The 25979-nt window shown below is 41.0% G+C and overlaps 1 protein-coding gene across 1 annotated transcript in view; it reads right to left on the minus strand.

Moving 5' to 3' along the window:
* Positions 1–18249, minus strand: part of LOC149137956 (uncharacterized) — a 151795-nt gene extending 133546 nt beyond the window's left edge. The window contains exon 1 of the mRNA XM_089340181.1: positions 18102–18249. The gene's annotated coding sequence lies outside the window, so the exon portion shown is untranslated. The remainder of the gene's footprint in view (positions 1–18101) is intronic.
* Positions 18250–25979: the final 7730 nt, after the last annotated feature.

The raw sequence follows: 25979 nt of genomic DNA on the forward strand, positions 1-25979 counted from the left end.
CAAGACATTTGTACGACAGAGCCAGAACCGGTTTCAGCCAGGTTGGTATTGTAAGGGTTTTAAACATTTTGATAATGGGATTATTTTTTAGCATGACATTGTAGGGGAGGTGTTAGAAAGGCTGGATCTTGCCAGTTCAACTATAAAACAAGTTACATGTTTGGGCCATATTAGGCCAGTCTTAACGCTAAAGGGTTAATTGACAATATCATGCAAGGTAATAAGGTTTACATGCATTTGTGAGAATGTACAAAAGATATTTCCATTTTTAACAAAGTCAGCTGAATAACGTGTTATAGAAAATGAATGCACAAATGCCGGTGTTTATAAAATGAAAATGTTCACCAGTAGATAATGGTTGACAGCAGGTAAAAAACAGTATATTTTTTAAGCTGGCAGAAGTTATTGTCATGGAAGGTGCAAACAAGGGGCTCTGCATAAAATGCAAGTGAGTCTGGCCTTCCTAGTGTGAGCCATCTGTATAAGTGTACAGTAAGTTGGGAGAAAGATGTGCAAAAGTTCAATAGCTTTTTCCCAGGGTCTGTTTCCTGCAAACAACACATTGGTCTTTAACCACATAATACAGAGATTGTGATTGGTCAATTGCTTCGTTGGGGTTGTTGTACTCCTTCCACAATGCCAGGCACCATGACTCCAGCCCAAATGTGGAAAGCAAGAAAACAAAATCTGCTACTTTTTTCATTTTGTGTTTTAACAGACCAATGAGCAACTTTTGGATTACAACTGGCCAATCAATGAGGCTCAGCAAATTCCTAACAAGCCATTCTTTGGTGCCTTACCAATGCTTCACATAAAGAATCTTGAAGAGTAAGTTGACTTTACTTGAGGTTGTTTTACCAATCTTTGTTCATCTAACATGAACAGACATTCTCTCTTACTGCTTTGATCAACCAACTTAGAACACACACACACACACTCCCCCCTCTCTCTTTTAATGAATCTCTGAAAGAGATTATTAAAGAACTTATTGTTTTCCTGTGCATACACTCGATAAACCTCATTCAGATGTTTTACATATTTTGTAGCACAACCATCTTACAACTTACAGGAAAATAGATGTTCTTTCTGTTGTACAAAGCAAAAAGTTCTGGTTCCAATTTCACCAATTGTATTTCATTTGGAAGATGAAGGAAAATACTTTGCTGAACTCCTAAATCCAGTTACAATAAAATCTTCCGGTGGACAGGAGGTGCATCTGGGGATGAAGACTAAAGTAACAGAGGCTAAAGACAGAGATGTGACTAAATTGCTAAAATGTGGACAAGCGGCTGGGGAGGGTGAAACTGAACCTGAGATGTTAAAGGACTTAAATAGAGAAGGGGTTCTCTGGCTGTTTCATGAAATCCAAATGGCTTGGAACCCTGGAAAGACACCAAAGCAATGGCAGTTAAGAGTGGTAATCATAATTTTCAAAAAGGGAGAAGAAAGAAAGAAAGAAAGAGAGACAGAGAGAGAGGCGGGGGAGCCCTGATTGTCGAGGAAACTCTTTGTTGAGCCTCCTTGATAAAATCTATGATGTCTGGAAAAGAGATGTAAGGAAACCATGTTTGAAGAACACCAGTGTGGTTTCCGTCCCAGCTGCAGCACAACCAACCAGATATTCTCTCCACAGCAGGTCTTTGAGAAATTGTGGGAATTTGCCAAAAAGTATAATACACTTGCTTTGTAGACTTGGAAAAGACATATGTCCATGTGAAGCATTATAGAAGTGACAGTGAGGAGGGCTTTGTAGGAATTTGAGATTAAAGGGCAACTTTTGCCTACCGTGACACCCTTTCTACAGCAGGTTTTTTTTGTTTTCTGGCTTCTGTTGAGGCTAGTCTTATTAAAACAGGTGGACCACATACATAGATTCACAAAATGAAACTTGAAATTTTGAAAAACATTGTGAAATGCCACAAGGGCGCTGAAGCAAAACAAGGTGTTTTTAATGCATTTTTGAGTTTGAGATAAAAGATATTTTTGTTACAAATGCTTACTACCCTACCAAAAACTACATCAGCTAAACAAATGGCCTTCCATAAATGCATTAAAAACATTATAACGTAATCTGACTGCTATTGCAGAAAATTATTGTTGTTGTCTCTGAACATGTAAAAGACAAATTTGACTGGGGCAGAATGAGTAAGACAAGATAATATAGATGTGTTGCCCCAGTTCTTTGGAAAACAGACTCCTACACATCAATATCCATCCAATAACATCAGAAACATTCAGACATGCCAAAAGAATAAAATTTAAATATCTAAATAAAAATGAAAGAGGATCAGGGAGAAAATGGCACATGATATGAAATTAATGAAATTCGACCAATTATAAGAAAACTCAACACAAAATATTCTTCTTCTTCACGATCTGCTGGAATGTTCTCTTCGTGATACATTTACACACCATGGAGTTAAAGAGAAGAAATTCTCTGAAATTAGTCATTACTCATTTTAACTTTTGGGAAACTTGAAGATTATCAGATTAGACATTAGTGTTGGGAACAAATTGACTTGGAATCCAACAGAGAAAACAATATTGATTGTTTAACATGAAGAATTATCCAGATATTTTATTAGCAACCTCAATTACAATCGGGTCAAAAGTTGAAGAAGAATTTCTTGGCAAAAAAAGGGGACTTGCCATTTGACTATGCTTTGTACTTCAACAACAACAACAACTATGCTGACCAATTTTTTACTTCTAAGTATACTGTAGCAATACAAAACGGTGAAGCAATACTTGTATTGTAAGGATTCCAAACAGGGAGGGAGAAAATAACAAGAAATCAGAAGTTACTCATTTTGCCCCGTTTACTAACTTTCCAACCTGCCCCCCATTTATATGTGTGTGCACCCATTGTGTATTTTTTCAAATTCTGATATAGTTGTAATCTACACATTCTGAAGAAAATTTGTAGAAAATGTCATTAAAAAATACACATTTCTCGTGTGAGTTTTCTGACACTCCTTTCTACGGGTAACCAGAATATTTTCACAACAAATTTTGATGTAATCTGAATCTACACTATCTGAAGTGTATTTGTAGAAAATTCCATTATAAAATATCCTTTTTTCTGAAAGTTTCTCCGAAACAAAGTTGGGTTAGGGGCACCTGCATAACCACGCACAAACTGTTTCTTGCTGGTTCTGGTGCTGCCTGCAGTATTTGGCCAGTTAAATTCACCAAAAATAAAACTCCTCTTTCTGCAATCGCCCTGCAAGCTGTGAGCCACTGGCCTATACAGACATATGGTCAAATCTCTCTTTCCTTGGATTTGGTCATGCAAAAATATTTTCAATGGATTTTCATCATCACCGACCTGCCTTACCCTATCCTCAGCGCAGATTTTCTCCATCACTACTTTCTAGACAATACTACAGACCTTGCTATTTTTGGATGAAAGTTGAGTACTCTGTTGGTTAGCCGAGTATTCTTTATCGCAGCGACTGGAAACCCAGATTGATCAATTTTGGACTCTTTCCCAGAGCTCACCAGCTTGGATTTCCAAGTGAGTGCAGATGCTCTCACTACAAAACATTACGGTGCAGCTCAGAATTATCTATCCCTTCACAAGCCAATGGGATTTCCAAGGGCTCCAGTGATTGTCAACCTACAGATTTTAGACTTCTCAATGCTATCACATTCCTGATAGATATCCAATTCCTCATCTCTAAGATTTTGCTTCATCACTGTTTGGATGTATTTTATTTTCCAACCTTGATCTCATGAGAGCTTATCACCAGATTCCTGTTCACCCTGAGGACATTCCAAAGACCACAATGACAACCCCATTCAACTCCTTTGAATTTTTGACTACACCATTTGGCCGCCAAAATACTGCCAGCACCTTTCAGCGGTTCATAGACGAAATTATTCATGGACTGGAGTTTGTCTATGCATATATCAATGATCTAATGATTGCCAGATCTTCTGCTGAAGAACATGCTCAGCATTTAGAGCTACTCTTCCAGTGGTTTAAACAATTTAAAGTGCAGATTAATTCTTTGTTTCTTGACCACATCATTGACAAAGAGGGCATTAGGCTTCTGCCAAAGAAAGTGCAGGCCATTGAGGAACTTCCTTTTCCTACTTCCCTTTGCCAGTTGTGCCGTTTCCTTGACTTGCTAAACTTTTATTGCCACTTCATTCCTCACTGCACTGATCTCCTGGCTCCATTTACTGAGCTTTTAAAGAACTGTCGTAAGAAGAATGAAGCCATTGCATTGACTCCAGCCCAGATGGGAGCTTTTGATGCTGTGAAGCATGAACTTGCTAAAGCATCTCTCCTTGTGCACTCTATCTCTGATGCAAAACTTTTGCTTGTGATTGATGCATTGGACACAGCAATTGGTGTCATACTACAACAGTTTCACCAACAACACCTACAATCGCTTGCATTTTTCTCCCAGCATCTGAAACCTGCTGAGACGTGTTACAGCACCTTTGGTCACAAATTGTTGGTGATCTACTTTTCAGTGAAGTATTTCCAGCACATCCTCAAAGGGAACTTGACCACTCATAATGATCATAAGCCCCTTACCCTTGCCTTGTGGTCCAAACCTGAGAATATTCACCAAGGGAGACTAGACACCTGGACTTTGTATCACAATTTACCAGTGATATCCAGCACATCTAAGGAGCTCAAAGCACTGCCAGTGACTTCTTTATCATCCACTCTTGAGATTGACCTGACTGTTTTGTCCTCAGACCAACCTCCTCTCAACTCACTTGACACTTCTTCTGAGTATGTGACATGCAAATTCAAGTAACTGCCTCTTCCAACTACTGATCAGCTGATCCTGAGTGATGTATTGATGGATTCGCCTCATCCCTTCATCCCAATGACCCATCAACGAGCTGTATTTGTAGCTTTGCACAGTCTTTTGCATCCTGGAGCTTTGGCCTCAGGAAAGCTCATAACAGCTAAATTCGTCTGGTCAAATATGAGACGCGACATTACTGAATGGACCAAGCTTGTCTCCAATGCCAGAAGTCGAAGGTGCATAGGGACATCTGGGCACCACTTGGCACCTTCAGTACACCTGATGCACATTTCCGCCACATTCATATTGATCTTGTAGGACCCTGACCTGTCAGTCAAGGATTATTTATGTACATCTTTGCACTGACTGGTTCACTCACTGGCCTGAAGCCATTCCTTCATTTATTATCTTTGCTGAATCTGTAGCGAGAGCCCTGGTATCAGGCTGGATATCACATTATGGTTTCCCTACCACTATTATGACAGAACGTGGTAGACAATTCGAATCTCAACTTTTCTCAGAACTCCCAAAAATCATTGGTGCTCAATGGATCTGGACTACCAGTTATCATCCTGCATCTAATGGAATAGTGGAGCACTTCCATTACCAGTTGAAAGCTGTGTTTCATGCTTACCCTGATACTCACTGCTGGAGTGACTACCTCAGCATTGTGCTCCTTGGCCTTTAGCCTCTGCTCAAGGAGGATCTCAAATACTCCACAGCTACGCTGCTGTATGGTGCTCCGTTGTCTTTACCAGGGCAGATGCACGCCCCAGTCAACCTTTCTACTCAGGATCCTGCACTCTATGTGAACCACCTTCATTCATATTTTCAGGACATACCACCAATGAACACTTGACATCAAACTGCAAAACCTGCAATCCTGGGGGATATTGCCCCATGGACCCACACTTTTGTTAGAAAATCATGCCACGAGAGGTCCTCTCACCCCACCGAAAAGCATTTCCCTATTGACTATGATGATTCTAGAGACACTGTCTCTGTTGTCAGAATGAAGAGGATTTATGTGGATGCTAATACCCCAGAGCCACATACACCCCTCACACACACCTCGCCACACACATATACACAAGTTCCACAAACACCTCCCCCACCTTCACCAAGATAAGTCACGACAACTTGCAGTGGTCATGTCCATTGGCCTGAAAGACTTGGTGAAAATCTTTTTTAATGAACTGGCCCTAACCCTAACCCTGACTGCCTTTAACTGTCTTTTTGCATGCTTACTTGTTGCTTAATATATTCATTTTTTTTTTTTTTGTCACTTGTGTGTGCCTTTTCTTTTTGCATGTGTGTGAATATTTTGTTTTTTCTTGCATTTGTTATTTCTTTTTATTATTTGTATCAACTCACAGTCTGAGGTGGGGGGGGGGTCATATATGAGTCAACAAAACCATATTTAGTTGTCATGCATCAGCACAGTTGTGTTTTGGCAACTGCAGCTTATTGGAGATGGTCGCACAGCTATAAATATGGTGTCACCTGACCAGAAAGGAATGCTATTCCAGTCAGTCAACCAGCAGCTAGCAGAAGACTTCGACAAGAATACAGCTATTTTTAGTGGGACTTCAGAAGGACACTACTTCTGACGGCATTACCTCAACCTCAACATGAACAGCTGTGTTATTTCGCCAACTTAATGCCATAAACTTTGGGATTACATAAAGCATGAATGAAGAATCCCATTATTCTCTATGGACGGAACTTGCTTGTTTAAACTTCTTACTACCTTTATTGCGGTATGCTTCTACCCATGTGTGTAGTAGTGAGTCCAGTAGCCTTCTTGAATCCTACATAAAACTGTCTACTCCCATTGCAACCCAAATAAATTAAGATGTTTGTTATAATATAGCCATCTGATGTATTTTCTCAATGCCTCACAGATGCTACTCTTTCATTGGCTCCCACATTGTGTATTTATTTGGTAACATGCTAAAAATTTACTCGAGTTACATTCTTACATAGTTATATTTGGACACAGAAACAACTTCGCTACAAATGTTATCGCAGGGTAAGGACAATACTTAAGACAGAGCTAAACGCAAGAAACACAACCAAAGTGATCAATATTTTAGCCATACCAGGAATGACGAGATACAAACAAGGACAGGTGAATTCCCTCCTGAACCTCGCCAACACTTTGTACATGGAACAAATAGTACTCCAACCAACCAGGGCAGGTAACATACTGGCTCTCTGCTTCACAAATAATATGGATCTCATCCATAATGTGAAAGTGACACCGACGTTACTCTTAGATCACAACATGGTAGAGCTGACCATGTATAGACCAAAGGAAACCATGGACATGCAGCCTACAAGAAACTCTCAGAATCTTTCCAATTTGAACTTCCATAAGGCAAACTGGAAACAAATTAAGAAAGAGATCCTTAAACAAAACTGGCCTAAATGTCTCTCCTCACCGGACATCAACATGAAACTTAAACAATTCATGTCTGTAATGCAAGCCATATGCTACAAATGTGTCCCGGAGAGAAAGGCCACTGTACACAAGAACAAAATCCCCAGGGAGAGGAAAATTCTTATGAGACAGCGTACAAAAGTTTCAAATCGCCTAAACAAACAAATTGAAAGCAGTGAAAAGTCCCGCCTGAAAATACAACTGCTGGAGATTGAAAAAAATCTGCAACTCTCCCACGGAAAAGAAAGAGCAGACAAAAAAGCTTGGGCTATAGACAATATAAAATCTAACCCCAGAGCTTTCTACAAGTTTGCCAAAGAAACAGCTTCAGTGCACTGCAGGATAGGGCCACTCCTTGAAAAAGATGGTGCACTAACAGGAAACCCAAAGAGGATAAGTGAAATACTAAATGAGCAATTCAAAAGTGTTTTCACTCCACCACTAGGGCACTTTCAAGTCAGCAATCCAACTGACATTTTTACCACTGCAGATATAAAAACAGAGGCAATGATGATCGATTACATCGATATAAAGGAAGACGATGTAATAAGGGCTATAGATGAACTGAACCCAAACTCAGCTACTGGCCCTGATGGATTCCCAGCAATCCTTCTAAAGGTATGTAAACGAGTCCTAGCAAGACCGCTGCAGTCCCTCTTTCAGAGCTTCCTTGCATCTGGCAAACTCCCAAGAAAACTGAAGGAGGGTAAAATATGCCCTATTCATAAAGGAGGTAGTAGAGCGGAGGCCAAGAACTACAGACCTATCTCTCTGACCTCGCACATCAGCAAGGTCATGGAATGAATAGTCAGAAGAAAACTAATCGCTTCCTTGAAAAAAATGACTTGCTGCCTGACACCCAGCATGGTTTCTGACCAGGAAGAAGCTGCCTGACTCAGCTCTCACAACACTATAACTGGGTGCTGAAACAGCTACTTAACCACTCAAATGTGGAAGTGATATATCTTGACTTTGCAAAGGCCTTTAATAAAGTCGATCATGGAATGTTATGTCACAAACTGCGTGATCTCGGCATAGTTGGAAAATTGGGAGAATGGCTTCATGACTTTCTGAAGGATAGAAGTCAGGTGGTAGTAGCCAATAGGGCCACCTCCAATGACACACAAATAGTGAGCGGTGTTCTGCAAGGCACTGTTTTGGGACCACTACTGTTCATAATGGCCCTCTCAGACATGCCCTCAGCCACACAGAGAGCCACGGTCACAAGTTATGCAGATGATACAAAAGTCTCATAGGTAATACAGAACCCTGAAGACACTATGCACCTGCAATGTGAGCTGGATGAAATATACATGTGGGCTGAAAAGAATAACATGCAGTTTAATGCTGAAAAGTTTCAAGCCTTGTGCTATCAGCATGCAAAACTAAATGCAGAACCCATTAAATACACTGGACCTGGAGGGACTGCAATCCCAGAAGCAGAGACAGTGTGAGACCTGGGCATTTACATGAGTAATAATGCATCCTTTCATGTTCATGTTGCTAAATTGTCAATGAAATGCAGGCGACTGACCGGATGGATTCTTAGGACTTTTAGAACAAGAGATCAGGAAACCATGATGGTGCTCTGGAAGACACTTGTTCTAAGCCACTTTGACTATTGCTCTCAGCTATGGTCACCAACCAGTGTCAAATTAATCTCAGAACTTGAGGCAATCCAACGAAGCTATACAAAGAAGATAGCCTCTATGCAGCATATAAGCTATTGGGAAAGACTCAAGAGATTAAGACTCTATTCCTTAGAGCGTAGACGAGAAAGATATGCCATAATATACATCTGGAAGATCCTCGAAGGAATTGTCCCAAACTTTGGCATCAAAAGTTACACAAATAAAAGAACTGGACGCCATTGCATAGTGCCAAGGACTCCAAATTTGCCATCAAGATGTAGGACAAGATACTGCAATAGCCTGGGCTTCAGAGGTCCATAGCTCTTCAATATCCTCCCGAAGGACCTGAGAGACCTGCATGCAGTGGACGTAGGTGTCTTCAAGATGAGGCTGGACCTCTTCCTGTCAGGTGTCCCAGATGAACCAACTTCATGGCAGGAGGTGCAGATGAGAGCAGCTGCATCAAACTCTCTTATGCACCAAATGTCAATTCCTGAAGTAAAATTTGTGAAGTAAAATTGTGTAGCAACACCAAATAGCGGTGCCCCAGCATGGCCACAGCTCATGAGCTGAAACTAGATAAAATGAAAAATGAAAATGAAATGAATCATTAACTTGTCAATTACTCAAATCTGTTAACTTGACAGAAAAATATAAAAATAGTTGACAATGCATAGATTGCACTACCTTAAAGCAGATATATAGAACGACTTTACCTGCCAAGAAAAAAGGATGGCCACGGACTTTTACAACTTGAATTAACAATGAAGATTGCCACATTTGGACTAGACACCTACTGAAAAACACTGATGACTGGATGTTAATACTTGTCTTAAAGCATGAAAACAAGAAAACATCATATTCAGTAACAAAACAGGCAAAGAAACATTTAAGTGAATTCCAAGTACAAAGAATTCTAAAATCAAATGTACAGGAAACAAGCACAGTAAAAGCTAAGCATAGGAAGACCCATGCTAAAACTGTTATCTTAGATATTCTTACTGATAAATGGCAAGAAAAGCCTTTTAATGGCAAATACCCAAAGAGTGCTAGTAGTGCCGATGTTGACAAAACCCTTGCCCTTCAATGGTTAGTGTCTTCTAGTTTAAAATCAGAGACAGAAGGTTTTATCATAGTAGCCCAAAATCAATGCCTACCTACAAGGAGCTACCAGGCCACTATAGTAAAGAATGGCAGAAGCCCAACATGTCATGTATGTAAACAACAAAATGAAACCATGAAACATATTGTCTCCATGTGCAGTCTTCACGTGCAGTCTCCATGTTTCTCCATATTGTCTCCATGTGCAGTCTTCACGTGCAGTCTCCATGTTTCTCCATATTGTCTCCATATTGTCTCCATATTGTCTCCATGTGCAGTCTTCACGTGCAGTCTCCATGTTTCTCCATATTGTCTCCATGTGCAGTCTTCATGTGCAGTCTCCATGTTTCTCCATATTGTCTCCATGTGCAGTCTCCATGTGCAGTCTTCACGTGCAGTCTCCATGTTTCTCCATATTGTCTCCATGTGCAGTCTTCACGTGCAGTCTCCATGTTTCTCCATATTGTCTCCATGTGCAGTCTTCACGTGCAGTCTCCATGTTTCTCCATATTGTCTCCATGTGCAGTCTCCATGTGCAGTCTTCACGTGCAGTCTCCATGTTTCTCCATATTGTCTCCATATTGTCTCCATATTGTCTCCATGTGCAGTCTTCACGTGCAGTCTCCATGTTTCTCCATATTGTCTCCATATTGTCTCCATATTGTCTCCATGTGCAGTCTTCACGTGCAGTCTCCATGTTTCTCCATATTGTCTCCATGTGCAGTCTCCATGTTTCTCCATATTGTCTCCATGTGCAGTCTCCATGTGCAGTCTTCACGTGCAGTCTCCATGTTTCTCCATATTGTCTCCATGTGCAGTCTTCACGTGCAGTCTCCATGTTTCTCCATATTGTCTCCATGTGCAGTCTTCACGTGCAGTCTCCATGTTTCTCCATATTGTCTCCATGTGCAGTCTTCACGTGCAGTCTCCATGTTTCTCTATATTGTCTCCATGTGCAGTCTCCATGTGCAGTCTTCACGTGCAGTCTCCATGTTTCTCCATATTGTCTCCATATTGTCTCCATATTGTCTCCATGTGCAGTCTTCACGTGCAGTCTCCATGTTTCTCCATATTGTCTCCATATTGTCTCCATATTGTCTCCATGTGCAGTCTTCACGTGCAGTCTCCATGTTTCTCCATATTGTCTCCATGTGCAGTCTTCATGTGCAGTCTCCATGTTTCTCCATATTGTCTCCATGTGCAGTCTCCATGTGCAGTCTTCACGTGCAGTCTCCATGTTTCTCCATATTGTCTCCATGTGCAGTCTTCACGTGCAGTCTCCATGTTTCTCCATATTGTCTCCATGTGCAGTCTTCACGTGCAGTCTCCATGTTTCTCCATATTGTCTCCATGTGCAGTCTTCACGTGCAGTCTCCATGTTTCTCCATATTGTCTCCATGTGCAGTCTCCATGTGCAGTCTTCACGTGCAGTCTCCATGTTTCTCCATATTGTCTCCATGTGCAGTCTCCATGTGCAGTCTTCACGTGCAGTCTCCATATTGTCTCCATGTGCAGTCTTCACGTGCAGTCTCCATGTTTCTCCATATTGTCTCCATGTGCAGTCTCCATGTGCAGTCTTCACGTGCAGTCTCCATGTTTCTCCATATTGTCTCCATGTGCAGTCTTCACGTGCAGTCTCCATGTTTCTCCATATTGTCTCCATATTGTCTCCATATTGTCTCCATGTGCAGTCTTCACGTGCAGTCTCCATGTTTCTCCATATTGTCTCCATATTGTCTCCATATTGTCTCCATATTGTCTCCATGTGCAGTCTTCACGTGCAGTCTCCATGTTTCTCCATATTGTCTCCATGTGCAGTCTTCATGTGCAGTCTCCATGTTTCTCCATATTGTCTCCATGTGCAGTCTCCATGTGCAGTCTTCACGTGCAGTCTCCATGTTTCTCCATATTGTCTCCATGTGCAGTCTTCACGTGCAGTCTCCATGTTTCTCCATATTGTCTCCATGTGCAGTCTTCACGTGCAGTCTCCATGTTTCTCCATATTGTCTCCATGTGCAGTCTTCACGTGCAGTCTCCATGTTTCTCCATATTGTCTCCATGTGCAGTCTCCATGTGCAGTCTTCACGTGCAGTCTCCATGTTTCTCCATATTGTCTCCATGTGCAGTCTTCACGTGCAGTCTCCATGTTTCTCCATATTGTCTCCATGTGCAGTCTCCATGTGCAGTCTTCACGTGCAGTCTCCATGTTTCTCCATATTGTCTCCATGTGCAGTCTTCACGTGCAGTCTCCATGTTTCTCCATATTGTCTCCATGTGCAGTCTCCATGTGCAGTCTTCACGTGCAGTCTCCATGTTTCTCCATATTGTCTCCATGTGCAGTCTTCACGTGCAGTCTCCATGTTTCTCCATATTGTCTCCATGTGCAGTCTCCATGTGCCTACAGAGTATCTCAATAGATATGATATGGCAGCACAGTATATTCATTGGATAATTTGCAAAAATTTGGACCAGCTCCATGACAAAAACTTGTGGGAACACAAACCACCTTCAATGTTTGAAAATGATCACATCGTACTCTTTTGGAACTTTACTGTTCAAACTGACAGAAAGATAGATGCAAATAGGCCAGACACTATATTAAAGGACTTCAGAGAAAAATCTTGCCTCCTCTTTGATATGACTGTCCCAATCAACATAAATCTATCTCTCAAGACCCACCAAAAACTGAATAAATATAAAGATCTTGAAATATAAATTGGCAAAATGTGGAACCTCAAGACTAAAGCAATTCATTTTATCACAGGTGTCCTAGGATTGATTGCAAAAGGAGCTGATTGCTACTTAGCTCAGATTCGAGGAAGTACAAAAATGGAAGAAATTCAAATAATACTGCCCATAGGTACTGCCCATATAACCTACATAAAATAGTGTCTATGTAATCCTCAAAACATTTTAATCTAGAAAAAGTCAAAATATTTTTAAATGTACATAATAGAAAAGGTGTTTGTACATAATAGCAAACACCTTTTCTCACCTGATATTATATCAGGCCATTATCTTATAATTAAATTACTTCTAAAGCAATCTTTTAATTTACTTATGTTTTGAGGAAGCTGAAGGGGACATGGAGGGGCAATAAAGAGAGAAGGAAAGAAAGAAAGAAAGAAAGAAGGAAAACATCTAAGCAAAAACCTATGTGTCATGTTACGGCCTTTTAATGCCCCACCCAAGAAATCAAAATGAAAGCAATAAAATTAAGACAGATAATGAATTGTTGTAAAAAGAAGATGACGTAACATGTAAATATATTTCCGTGAACAACAAACATTACAGAGTAACCTTTTGCTAAAGCGGCTTCAATTAATAGAAAACCTATTTAGAAATCTTGGATAAATAATTCCCACGTTTTCAATGGTAACAAATTATTCCGATTTTGCTAAAAACCACACAGCATTTCAAACTTTTAATTAAAATAAAATACTATTGGGGCCAAATGTGCCAAAAACAGTGGTAATGCCTAAAAACAAATTCAAAACCTAAGCATTTAGTTTTTGCATAAAAAATTATTTTGTTTAGCTCATATGACAGAACTTATCAAGACAAGTGTCTTGGTGCTAATCTTTTTAAAAAAAATTCAAAGCAAGAAAAGTTATATAAGTTGAATGTGCTCAAAGTACGTAAAACTATTCTCAAGTAATATTATTGCTTACTAGCAGAGATACCCAGCATTGCTCAGGATTATAATGGCATAGTTTCTAGCTTGAAAGAAGAATATTTGGAGTCAAAATCGATTTCAGGTATTAATATATATATATTTTTTTTGCTGGTTTTTGCCTCAGTACTTTTTTTCCTACTGAATATTTTTGTATATAACTTACATGGATAGATTCCTCTCATCAAAATCTATCATACAAGCTAAAATAAAATATAGATTTCTTAAAAAGAAAAATATTTGGTCACAAAATCAATCTCAGGCGTTATTCTCCTGTTTGTGACCTCACATATTTGACTCAAACTTTTCTTCTCCCAAAGCAATTTTCAAATTTTATAGCTGAAAATGTAGCTTCAGATATGATCATTCTAAACATATAAACATCATCTAATTTGGTTAAAAATTGAGTTAGTGACAAAACCTAAAATTAGTCGCAAGTAAGTAAATTTTTATCTTAAGAATATTATTCACACACTACCATATGTGAATGATAAGTTCATAACATACATAACATATATACGCACATACATATGTAACATATATAACATTCATACATACATAAATACATTCATACATGTATAAATACAAAACATACAAGCATACATACATGCACACATACATACACACACATGCATACATACTTACACGTACGCATACATACATACTTATAATTACATACACACATACCTGCATACATACATATACACAAACATACACACATACATAAACATACATATTTATACATACATACACATACATACATACATACATTTACTTACACAAACATACACGCTTATACATACATACATTTAAATATATATGAGCATGTCTAGATATGCAACTATGTGCATAAGAATACATACATAAAACATACAAAACTGCACATACATACATACACACATACATACACACACATACATACATACAAACATACAAACATACATACATACATACATACATGATGGCCATCTACTCATGACCGAGGAAGACCATTGCTGACCTTCAGGAACATTGTGCACTCAAGGATTAACTTATATTTTGGATTTGCAGCTCTGTTGGTGGCTAATGAGCCCTGCTCTTGACAAGCATACATGACTGCAAACATTGCAGACCAAGCTTTCCCCATTCACTATATGAGCCGTGTGCTTTCGCGCAGCTCGCTTGAGTTCTTCATGCAGAATACATACATATATACAAAAAAAGTATCCTGTTGTTGGTGTTGAAATTCCAATGAAGGAATCTTGGATCTAGGTTAGAAACCAGTTCTTTCTCTGTTGGCGAGAAATCTTGAAATAAACTGAATAATGACATACATACATATATACATACATGCATGATGGCCATCCACTTGTGACTGAAGAAGACCATTGCTGACATTCAGGAACATTGTGCGCTCAAAGATTAATTTACATTTTGGATTTGCAGCTCCATTGGTGGCTAATGAGCCCTGCTCTTAACAAGCATACACGACTGCAAGCATTGCAGACCAAACTTTCCCTATTCACTACACCAGCAGTGCACTTTCAAACAGCACCTTAAGTTCTTCAAGCAGAATATGTGCCCTCTCAAAAGTGTTGACTCCTTCCTTAACCTGCTTCCTCCATCTGTGGCGATGACAGGTATTGCTCTCCCAGTCAATCTCCTGTATATCACAAGGCCTTTAATGAGGACTTGACACAGTCCTTAAATCACAGCTTTGGTTTCTGCCAGGGTCTGCTTCCATTCACAACTTCCCCATATAGCATCTGTTTAGGGATCCTGCTATCCTTCATTCTAATAAGGTGTCCAATCCAATGTAACCAGCGTTTGTGTACCATCGCCTCAATACTCAAGATATCAAATGTCCTCAGGACCTGTGTGTCTGGAATTTCTGAGGTCCAGCCAACATTGAGCATGTGTCTGAGACATCTCTGATGAAAGCGTTCAAGCACCCTTACCTGACGTTTGTACAGAGTCCATGTCTCACATGAGTAAACGAGTGATGTCAGTACACATGCACAGTACACAGCAATTTCTGTTTGCCTTGCTATGCCATGCTGGGACCAGACATGAGACTGAAGAGACTGGAAGGAATTAGTTGCTCTCTGCATGAAAGGTTCAAGAAACAAGAGCGAAAAAATTACAAAAATATATCTAAAAAAAATTACGATTCGTAAAAGAATTACATGAAAATTAAGTATAACAACAGTAAAAAAATACATAAGCCTAAAACAGATTTATGTATATGTCTATGTACATGTGTGAATAACCGTGTGTGTGTATGTTTGACTGTATGTATATGTGTGAGTATGTAGGTGACGGTCGCTGTCAAGAAAATGGAAGTCGGTGTTGTACATTAAAGCTTGTGTGGTATATCAAAGCACAAAATGAATACATAAAATATCTTAAGGATTTTACCAAACACACCATCAAAACAGCTGAGAAGAATGACAGTTAAAATATCCATATCGAAAGAATGCCCATTTAAATATATACAAGTATATATAGATATGAAAGTGTATGCATATAGTTGTACGATGCAAATAAGCTTATGATCTGTAATACTAAGTTCAGGAAACCTACCAGTCTGGTGGACACACTAGTCAGATTGGCTACATTCTCACCAGGAAACAGGAAAGATGCCTGCTTATACATGTATAATGGGAGGCAAGGTTCTCAATATCAGTTGAATATCACCTTTCTCCCATTAATTTCTTATTCTTTGTGTTGCTTAAGGTTCCAGCAGTCGAGTAAAGAAGTATTAGGCAAAACGCAGGTTCTCCATTAGTTTTATTTACAATATATACAAAGGTGTGGTATGTTACTCTCAGCAGCCATCTCATGGTGTGTGAATTTGTCGTTCTCCGTTACACGGGCTCATTGCCTCAGGAGGTGCGACAAGCGGATTAGCCTAGAGGTCCAGCCAGTGAAGTATGTTCTGCAAGCAGTTGTGGGAAAAAGAGATCGAACCTCGTGGTTTCTTCGTTTTATATAGTTTGCCATCGCGAGCCTTGTTGTGAGCTCGCGCATGGCAAATGGATGCAGGTGAGGCCTCGCTCCAGTCTTGGAGAGATCTCACCCAATATGGCACTGACTGCTTGTGCCGCTACACATGCAAAACCCTCCCAGGTGAAGAAGGCATACCACAACATAGGTTAGTTGTTAGCAAGTTCAGGATAAGGGCTAAATGGATGCCCAGAAGACAACCAGCATGGAAAAGAAGCTTAAGGAGGATCTATTTTAAAACGGGGGCCACAGTATTTTCTTAACGAAACACTTTGAAACTTGGAACACTGGTAGAATGTGTCATATAAAACATCTTTTTCTCTTAGTCTTCTTTAAAATAAAAGAAATCCTTAAGTTATTCCATGTTAAAGTTGTCGTATTTCTGTAATTTCAACCAATCACTGACGTCCATTCAGCCGATGTACATTAAGTGCTGACTACATAAACAAACGATTCTGAAACAATTCTATCGGTGATAAAATTATTCTTTCCTTGTCAAAAAATGGCTGAAGCATATTGGCAGTAGCTAATAAACCTTTCTATTATAGGCTAACCCTAACCCTAACGTTAGGGTTAGGGTAAAACAACAAATTTAAAAAGAAAAAAGCAAATAAAACGAAGAAAAAAAAAGAAAATGAAAAAAGCAAATTTAAAATGAAAAAAGCAAATAAAACGAAGCAAAAAAAAGAAAATGAAAAAAGCAAATTTAAAATGAAAAAAAGCAAATTTAACGAAGGAAAACGAACACACGTGTTGCCTCTCTGCAAATGTCAGAAGTTATGGAGATTAAATACGCTTTACACCGCTTAATCAGCCAAAGGAGTAAATGTAAACAACTGAATACTTGTCAGTGATTGGTTGAAATTATCGAAATAAGACAATTTTTTACATGAAATAAATTCGAATACAAAAATATTTTTCTGTTCTATAACACAAAATAGATAAGTATACGAAGTTTGAAAGTCTTTCGGTACCAAAAACACTACGTAAAACATTAATGAAAACTGTGGCCCCCGTTTTAAAATAGATCCCTTAAGAAAATAGATCCCTTAAGGATCCTCTGAATGGACAGAGATTCAGGGACGTATTACTTGTAGCTTTGACAAAAAAAGAGGAGGATATATCATCACATAATGTAGAGGACAACTGAAGATTTCTACGGGACAACCTGTTCATGGCTACTGACTAGATGTGTGGATGGTGCAAAGTCCCCTCTCTACCTAAGGTGACATAGTAGTGGAACAATGTAGTTGACAGGGACATTAGGGACAAGAAACAGGCATGGAAGGACTAAGATTTAGTTTTGAATCTCAGCCACGAAAATAAAATGTAGTTTCCACACACACACACACACATTGTGAAAATGAAGAAGAAACAAATCCGCGTAGTTATAATGTAATGGAAAGTATTGGAAGCGATTTTGTAAAGTATTTGTAAAGCAATGGAGAGACAGAATTAAAGAAATTCAGTTAGGAAGATGTAAAACGAAAACTTACCTCGTAACAACCCTGAACAAAACTGAAACTTAAATATTTATTTGATGGTTTTTAAGCTGTTCATTGGTTTAACAACAACTTTGTATGACTTCAATGTTTTTCCTAGAAAAACGATCCCCCTCTGACCTCTTTTGTACAATTTACTTCTACGAAAACTTCGTGATAAAAGTTTATTATTATTTAAAACAGATGGCATAAAGAAAACTTTTCAAAAGAAGAAAAACCTGAAATAGTTTTAATAGGACATGGAGGTGAATGTAGGTTAGAGAAGATTTCAATTTCATTTTTGTCAATCACCTCGATATACTTTATCTGGTTTTCTCCAGTGGTGGCCACTAGTTGGCGTGTTTTTTCTTTAGTTTGTGTACGCACACATACTTGTTGATGTATATTTTCCACAAAAATTCAGTATGTGTGTACACACACAATATACATTTGTAGCAGATAGCTACCAAATTTCTAAGCTGGGATTTGAAACCGAATCCCCATTTTCCCACAAATCCCCTGCCTGTTAACTAGGAAATTTATGAAAGTATGGTGACTTCTTAGATCTTTCCAAAGCATCCATCGGTCAAAAATATGATGCAGAGGAAAAATACTTTGTATACTTTCACATAATTTAGTTAGCAATAATATATATATATGTGTGTTTGTGTGTGTGTGTGTGTAACGGACACCTTATAGCCTCAGATCGAGTTAGTTAAGATTTCATCATAGCTAAAAACAGATCGTCTACCTCGCTGCTAACTATAAATACAACACGGAACAGTAGATGGACAGATTGAATCTGGTTTCTGACTCGGACGTACGAAAAGCGGTTTTAACTGCTATCAACTCATCCAAGATATGCAACAACCCAGAACAACGGTTTTCACTGCTATCAACCAAGCTGGTGCTTTCTCTTCATATAACTCGTAGCTAGTTATACACGTTTGTAATGTAGTGATATGTTTCGATGTCTGATCAACGCAGTATCATTTATGCTAAATAAATGAAATTATACTCTGATTACCGAGTCTCTGCAGTTTATTCAAACCCAACAGACCAACTCACTACGACAGGATACATATCCACTACATATACACACACACACACATATATATATATATATATATATATATATATATATATATATATATATGCTCAACCAAATCGGTTTTCGTTCTCTTTGGTCAGTGGATACTTACCCAAAGGGCCTCTAACTTTCTAATTTCAAGGTGCGACAACACAAACCTTACTCTTTCTATCTACCCATAATTTATTAGCCTGTGCTTCTCCAGTAGTCACTCACAGATGAAGATAACTACCATACACGATTGTCCAAAACGGCTAATGACCAGTGTATACAAACAATCCTACTTTGTAACCAGCGTAATGATCATATAAATGAAATGGCCATCCAAACAAACAATTAATGTTGTTCTTCTTCACACTCATTTATTCGACTCATATCATTACAAAACTTGACCATTATAATTGGTGAGTTCGTTTTTTTGATTGGTGACCACAACATTCACACACAGTCTCGCGTGCATACACATACACACACACAAACAAGTTTACTGTTCAAACTGACAGAAAGATAGATGCAAATAGGCCAGACACTATATTAAAGGACTTCAGAGAAAAATCTTGCCTCCTCTTTGATATGACTGTCCCAATCAACATAAATCTATCTCTCAAGACCCACCAAAAACTGAATAAATATAAAGATCTTGAAATATAAATTGGCAAAATGTGGAACCTCAAGACTAAAGCAATTCATTTTATCACAGGTGTCCTAGGATTGATTGCAAAAGGAGCTGATTGCTACTTAGCTCAGATTCGAGGAAGTACAAAAATGGAAGAAATTCAAATAATACTGCCCATAGGTACTGCCCATATAACCTACATAAAATAGTGTCTATGTAATCCTCAAAACATTTTAATCTAGAAAAAGTCAAAATATTTTTAAATGTACATAATAGAAAAGGTGTTTGTACATAATAGCAAACACCTTTTCTCACCTGATATTATATCAGGCCATTATCTTATAATTAAATTACTTCTAAAGCAATCTTTTAATTTACTTATGTTTTGAGGAAGCTGAAGGGGACATGGAGGGGCAATAAAGAGAGAAGGAAAGAAAGAAAGAAAGAAGGAAAACATCTAAGCAAAAACCTATGTGTCATGTTACGGCCTTTTAATGCCCCACCCAAGAAATCAAAATGAAAGCAATAAAATTAAGACAGAAAATGAATTGTTGTAAAAAGAAGATGACGTAACATGTAAATATATTTCCGTGAACAACAAACATTACAGAGTAAACTTTTGCTAACGTGGCTTCGCGGAGCTAGTCGGTTAGGCGAGATTTCCCCCATTTAGGGGTGAATTCTTCGTTTGAAAAACTTCCATTTTCACATTTCACACGTATCATATCTGAAAAATGTCGGAAAAATAAATAACAAGCTGTTCTCTTCTCTCTCCATCACTCCCCGACAAAAAGAATGACGGGTCAAGTCTTTTTTCACCCCGCCCAGTTAATGCCATAAAAGGCAAAATGTCAGTGAAAAGAGCAGCCAGCTGTTCTCTTCTCTCTGCATCACTCCCCGACAAAAAGAATGACAGGTCAAGTCACATTCCACCCCGCCCAGCTGACGCCATAGTGGACAGTGTTCCTGATTCAGGTCTGTTTAACAGACTCTCTGCTGCTGACTTCCCAGCTCTCACCTCCACCATTGCTTCTACACCGGAGAGGGAGAGGGAAAAAAGAACAAAGAAAACAAATTAAACAACACGAGCAACAGCACCAAGACCACAACCAGTAGCCATTGTAACGGTTTCGCCTCCGCAGCTAAGCAGAGCTCAGAAGAAATCCAAGTGACAATGGCAGAAATAAAGAATGCCAAGGAATTGTTAAGAAGGGATGGCAATAATGTCTTCCTTAACACTCCACAAGCATTAATACAAGCAACGAAAAGAAAAACAATAGTATACAAGGTATTCAATACAAAATACCAAAAGATGGAGAATGCTACTCCACAGAGATTGGAGATAGCTCTAACGCCGATATGGGGCCAAAAATGCTTCGTAACCAAAGGGAAGCGCTTTGGAACAGTGGAAGTGCGGTTCCCAACGGAAGAGGATGCCATCCGGCACTCTACAACACCGTTAAAGGCGGAAGAATTATTACTCGTGCCGACATACCTTGGTCGACGTGTGACAGAAATAAAAATAAATCATGTGCCACCAGAACTGAACATCTCCTGGCTAGTGGCAGCTATGCTCTTCGACATTGAAGAGACTGCCACTATCCTAAAGGTGAACAGAGTAAAAGAAAAAAACTGGTTGGGCATGGAAATGCATCTCCTTGTTCAGATTGAACAAGATAGCATAAATACCATACCCGACGCCATAAACCTGCCGGATGGCAGTAGAATACACATTGCAGTAGAGGGGCGCAGACCAAAGTGCTACCTCTGCAGCAGTGAAAAACACCTAAAAAGAGACTGCCCCATCTACAAGCAAAGGATGGAGGCAGATAAAAACAGAAAATTGCAGCAACAACAACAACAACAACCAAAAGCCTCCACACCACCAACACCATCACCACCAACACCATCACCACCAACACCATCACCACTAACACCATCACCACCAGCACCACGAAAAGCGACACCACCATCTCCATCCATCACCAAACCAACACCAACACCAAGAACCTCCACACCAAAAAAGATAACAGAACCAGCAACAACAGAAATTGTAAAAGAATCTTCACCAGATCCGACAAACATTCCCCTTCCAGATCAGATCAGCTCGGATTGTGCGAGCACTGATAGTGAAAAAGGGAAGTGGCACATTGTACCACCAACAAAAAAAAAACGAAAAAAAAAAGACAAAAGAAACAATTGACAAAGAGGGGAAGCGCGAAAAAGGTGAGCTTCCCAACATCATCGGCAACAACAACACACACTCACAACAAATAGCAACACCTTCTCCACCGAAAACACCAGCACTCACACACACCACAAACGTAACAGCCATCAACACAAAAAATGAACGCTTATTAGACTTTCTAAAAAACAATACAAATGCAAACACCACAAATTTCATTATACCCCTACACAACGCACCACCAGCACACATACTCACACTAAAAATAACCCAAGAAAACTATAATAAAATAAAAGAAAAGTTTCCGAATGATGTTGGGTCGCTAGGGAGAAGCTTCTCCCAAAGCCTTTATCGGAATTTAGTGGAAACACCCACACGAAAACATAGGGGAGCCACCCCACCAGAAAACAGTAAGTAGAGCCTTTTCTCCTCTAATACTTTCCTTTTAAAAAAAAAAACATGGTAATTCTCAGAATCGGAAGCATAAATGTGAGAGGCCTCGGGTCGCCTTGGAAACAAGGTCACCTGTTGAACGACCTGAGGTCTTACAGTGTAGATGTAGCAGCCATTAGCGAAACCAGGCTCTCCAACCCACAGGAACTCGCAGCCCTTTTTGGCGGGTACGAGATTTTCCTATCTCCGTGTCGGCCGGGAGCGGGCGGTGGAGGTACTGCGGTGCTATTTCGGAAAGGCCTAGACTTGAAAATAAGGGCAGTCTTCCTGGATCCGGAAGGTAAGTTGGTGGTCCTGGACGTCGATAGTAGTGATGGCGCTGCTTTCAGACAACTGGCTGCTTACGCTCCGACAGGAGCAGGGCAGTCGGATTATTTCAAACGTCTGGAGGTTTTCTTAGGTACTTCTCGCACTTTAGTGCTAGTTGGGGACTGGAACGCTGTCCTAGACGAACGTATCGATAGGGTGGGTGCGGGAGCATCTAATAGGAAAGGGGGATGCAAGAGCCTCGCCAACCTGCTCAAACGCTTTCAGCTGTCCGACAGGTATCGACTAGACAACCCGAATGTGCCAATGTGGACTTGGACTAATCGCATCGGGTCGTCTAGATCGTACTTAGATAGATTTTTCTGTAGGCCTGCGGATAAGGATAGCATAGGGTGTCCACAATTCAACATAGTCGGCTACACGGACCACAAATTCGTGATCTGTACGGTCGACTTAGATAGGCTCCATAGACAAGGCCCCGGTTACTGGAAGCTAAACACGTCAATAACGGCGTGCAAAGCCTACAGAGACCGGATTAGTTTATTAGTTAAGAGGGCTTTAACCGGAGCAATCATCAACAACAACTGGTGGTACGCCCTGAAGCGGGCAATTAGAGCAGAATCAATTAGGTTTAGTAAGGCTCTAGCTGTAGAACGTAAGAAAACAGAGCGGGATTTAGTTAACAAACTAGACGAGGCTCTTAGGACAGGCATCGCAACCGACGTGTTAGCAGCGAAGTTGGCCCTCGACCAACACTTTGATGCCAAGCATGAAGGCTGCGTTGTCAGAGCTAAAGCACTTTCGGTAAGCGGGGAGGGGACTAAGGCCGCTCGATGGGCCCGCGTGGTTGAGGCGAAGCGTGGGAACAGAGCGACCATTCGGTCTTTGCTGGACCAGAACGACTGCGAGATTTCGGAACCGAAGCAGATGTGTGCAGCCTTTCAGCAGCACTTTGCTCAATTGTTTGGGACGACGGAACAGACTTCGGTGTGTACCTAGACGGCCTGCCGCAACTCTCGCCCAGCGAGGCCGAGTGCTGCGAAGGACCCATATCTGCCTGGGAAGTACAGGAAGCGATGAAAGGCTGCACGAGAGGTAGATCGCCGGGTTTGGATGGTCTGCCTTACGAACTTTATACGTCAATGCCAGACTTGTTTGCGGGCGTCTTGGCAAACGTCTACTGCAACTGGCAACAAAACGGGAGAATTCCTGCTTTTGTTTGTCGAGGAGTGGTGACTTTGCTAAGAAAGGACCCAAACAAGGGGGACATTATAGGGAACTTTAGGCCCATCACTCTGCTCAACACAGAGTTAAAGATCTTGGCCAAGGTGCTAGCCAAGAGATTGGCGCCTGTCGTGGGCAAACTGATCGGCAAGGCGCAGACATGCGCTGTGCCGACCAAGTCTATCCACGACAACCTCCATCTCATGCGCTACATCATAGAGAGGGTGGGTAACGAATCTGGCGCGGGTGGGGCTTTGATCAATTTAGATCAGTCTAAAGCCTTCGATAGGGTCGACCATCGATACCTGGCAGCTGTTCTCAAGGCAGCTGGTTTCGGTCCGGTCTTCCGCGGGTGGATAGCTGCTTTATACAGCGGCATCTGCTCGGTCATACGGGTGAACGGCCATCTATCGGAACCGTTCAACATCTCGCGTTCGGTTCGCCAAGGGTGTCCTCTCTCCTCCCTTCTGTATGTATTGACTCTCGAGCCATTACTGCGGAAGTTGGACGCTTTGAGGAGCGTCCCGCGTGATCTGGGATGTGGAAGGAGCATGTCTGCCTATGCCGACGACGTCACCGTGATGGTGTCGAGCCACAGGCATATTGACCTGATTGGCGAGACACTAAACGAGTATGAAGCGGTGACAGGTGCGAAAATTAACGCGGAAAGTCAGTGGGCTTGCAACTAGGCACCTGGAGGGGCAAGTCCATGCTGTCCAACAGCGTCGTAGGGTGCTGGACAGACGGACCCGTTAAACTGCTCGGGGTCTGGTTCGGCCCGGACCTCCAGTTGGAGAAAAACTGGGAAGAAGTGACGAACAGGGTGGCCAACCTCACCCAGAAATGGGCTGAGAGGAAGCTCTCCTTGAAAGGTCGAGCGGAGGTGGCGAATGCGTACATCGCATCCGTCATCTATTACCGTTTGACCGTCGTCCCTTGTCCCGACTGCTGGTTAACCAAGATAGTACGCTTGTTCTTCAACTTTTTGTGGAAGGGTCAGGTACCACTGGTCAGGCGCTCCATCTGCTGTCAACAACCGCTGAACGGAGGCCTTGGCATGCCGTGGTTGCTGATGCGCAAACATGCGCTCAGGCTACGACATCTCAAGCGTTTCCTGGACGGTGAACAGGTGTGGTCGCCTTTCGTCAGACGCGATTTTCCGCAGCTCGTTTCTTTAACAGAGCTGCAATCCTGGATCAAACGTAGACCGAGAAAGGGCGCTTGGCACCTCGAGTGCCGCCAAGCTCTCACCGCCCTCAGTCAGGCGGGCAGTGCGATCGGTAGTAGCTCCACTCTAGCGTTCTACAGAGGGTTAGTGGGAGAAAAGTACGACGACGTTCTCGGGGAAACTCTAGGCGTCGAGGATAATCAGCTAAGCAGTCTGTTCAGGAGAACCTTCGGGCCGGGGCCCATGGATAATTTCCAAAGGTCCCTCGCCTGGCAGTGCTACCGAGTTGCGCTACCTGTTCGAGATAAACTCTACCGACATGGAAGTGCCGTCAACCGGGCCTGCCTGAGGTGCGCTCAGGACGACGAAACCGTTCTGCACGCACTCGTCCAGTGCCCGAGCATTGCTGACCTGTGGGTCTATATCGAACAGCTACTGTCACGTGTAGGACGGATCCGGCTATCAGCTGAATCCATCGTGAGAATTGACCCGCCGATCTCCTTTAACCAGGAGGGCAAGGCAATTTTCCTATGCCTAGTGGCTGTAGCGAAAGAGGTGATATGGTGGACCCGTTTGAAAGGGCTAAAGACAGACACTTTCCTCTTTGGCCAAGGCCTCATCAACTTTTTCAAGTTCCACTTGAAAAGGAAGATGAGAGTAGAGAGGGAAGTGCTGTCTCATAGCAAATTCGTTGAAAGATGGGTGACTGTTGGAAGAATGGCCAGTATAAACGGACCAATTCTGAGAATACACTTGTAAAAAAAAAAAAAAAGGAAAAAAAAAAGGTAATGTAAAAGGAGAAAGGGCTCTATACCCCTTTCTTATTTTTTTCTGACCAGGCTCCCGTGGTTTTATGGGTTTTTCCACGTGTAACCTTTCCTTTTTCGAAG

This window comes from Octopus bimaculoides, chromosome 1 (assembly GCF_046866305.1).
Source record: "Octopus bimaculoides isolate indiv1 chromosome 1, ASM4686630v1, whole genome shotgun sequence".
Lineage (NCBI taxonomy): Eukaryota > Metazoa > Mollusca > Cephalopoda > Octopoda > Octopodidae > Octopus > Octopus bimaculoides.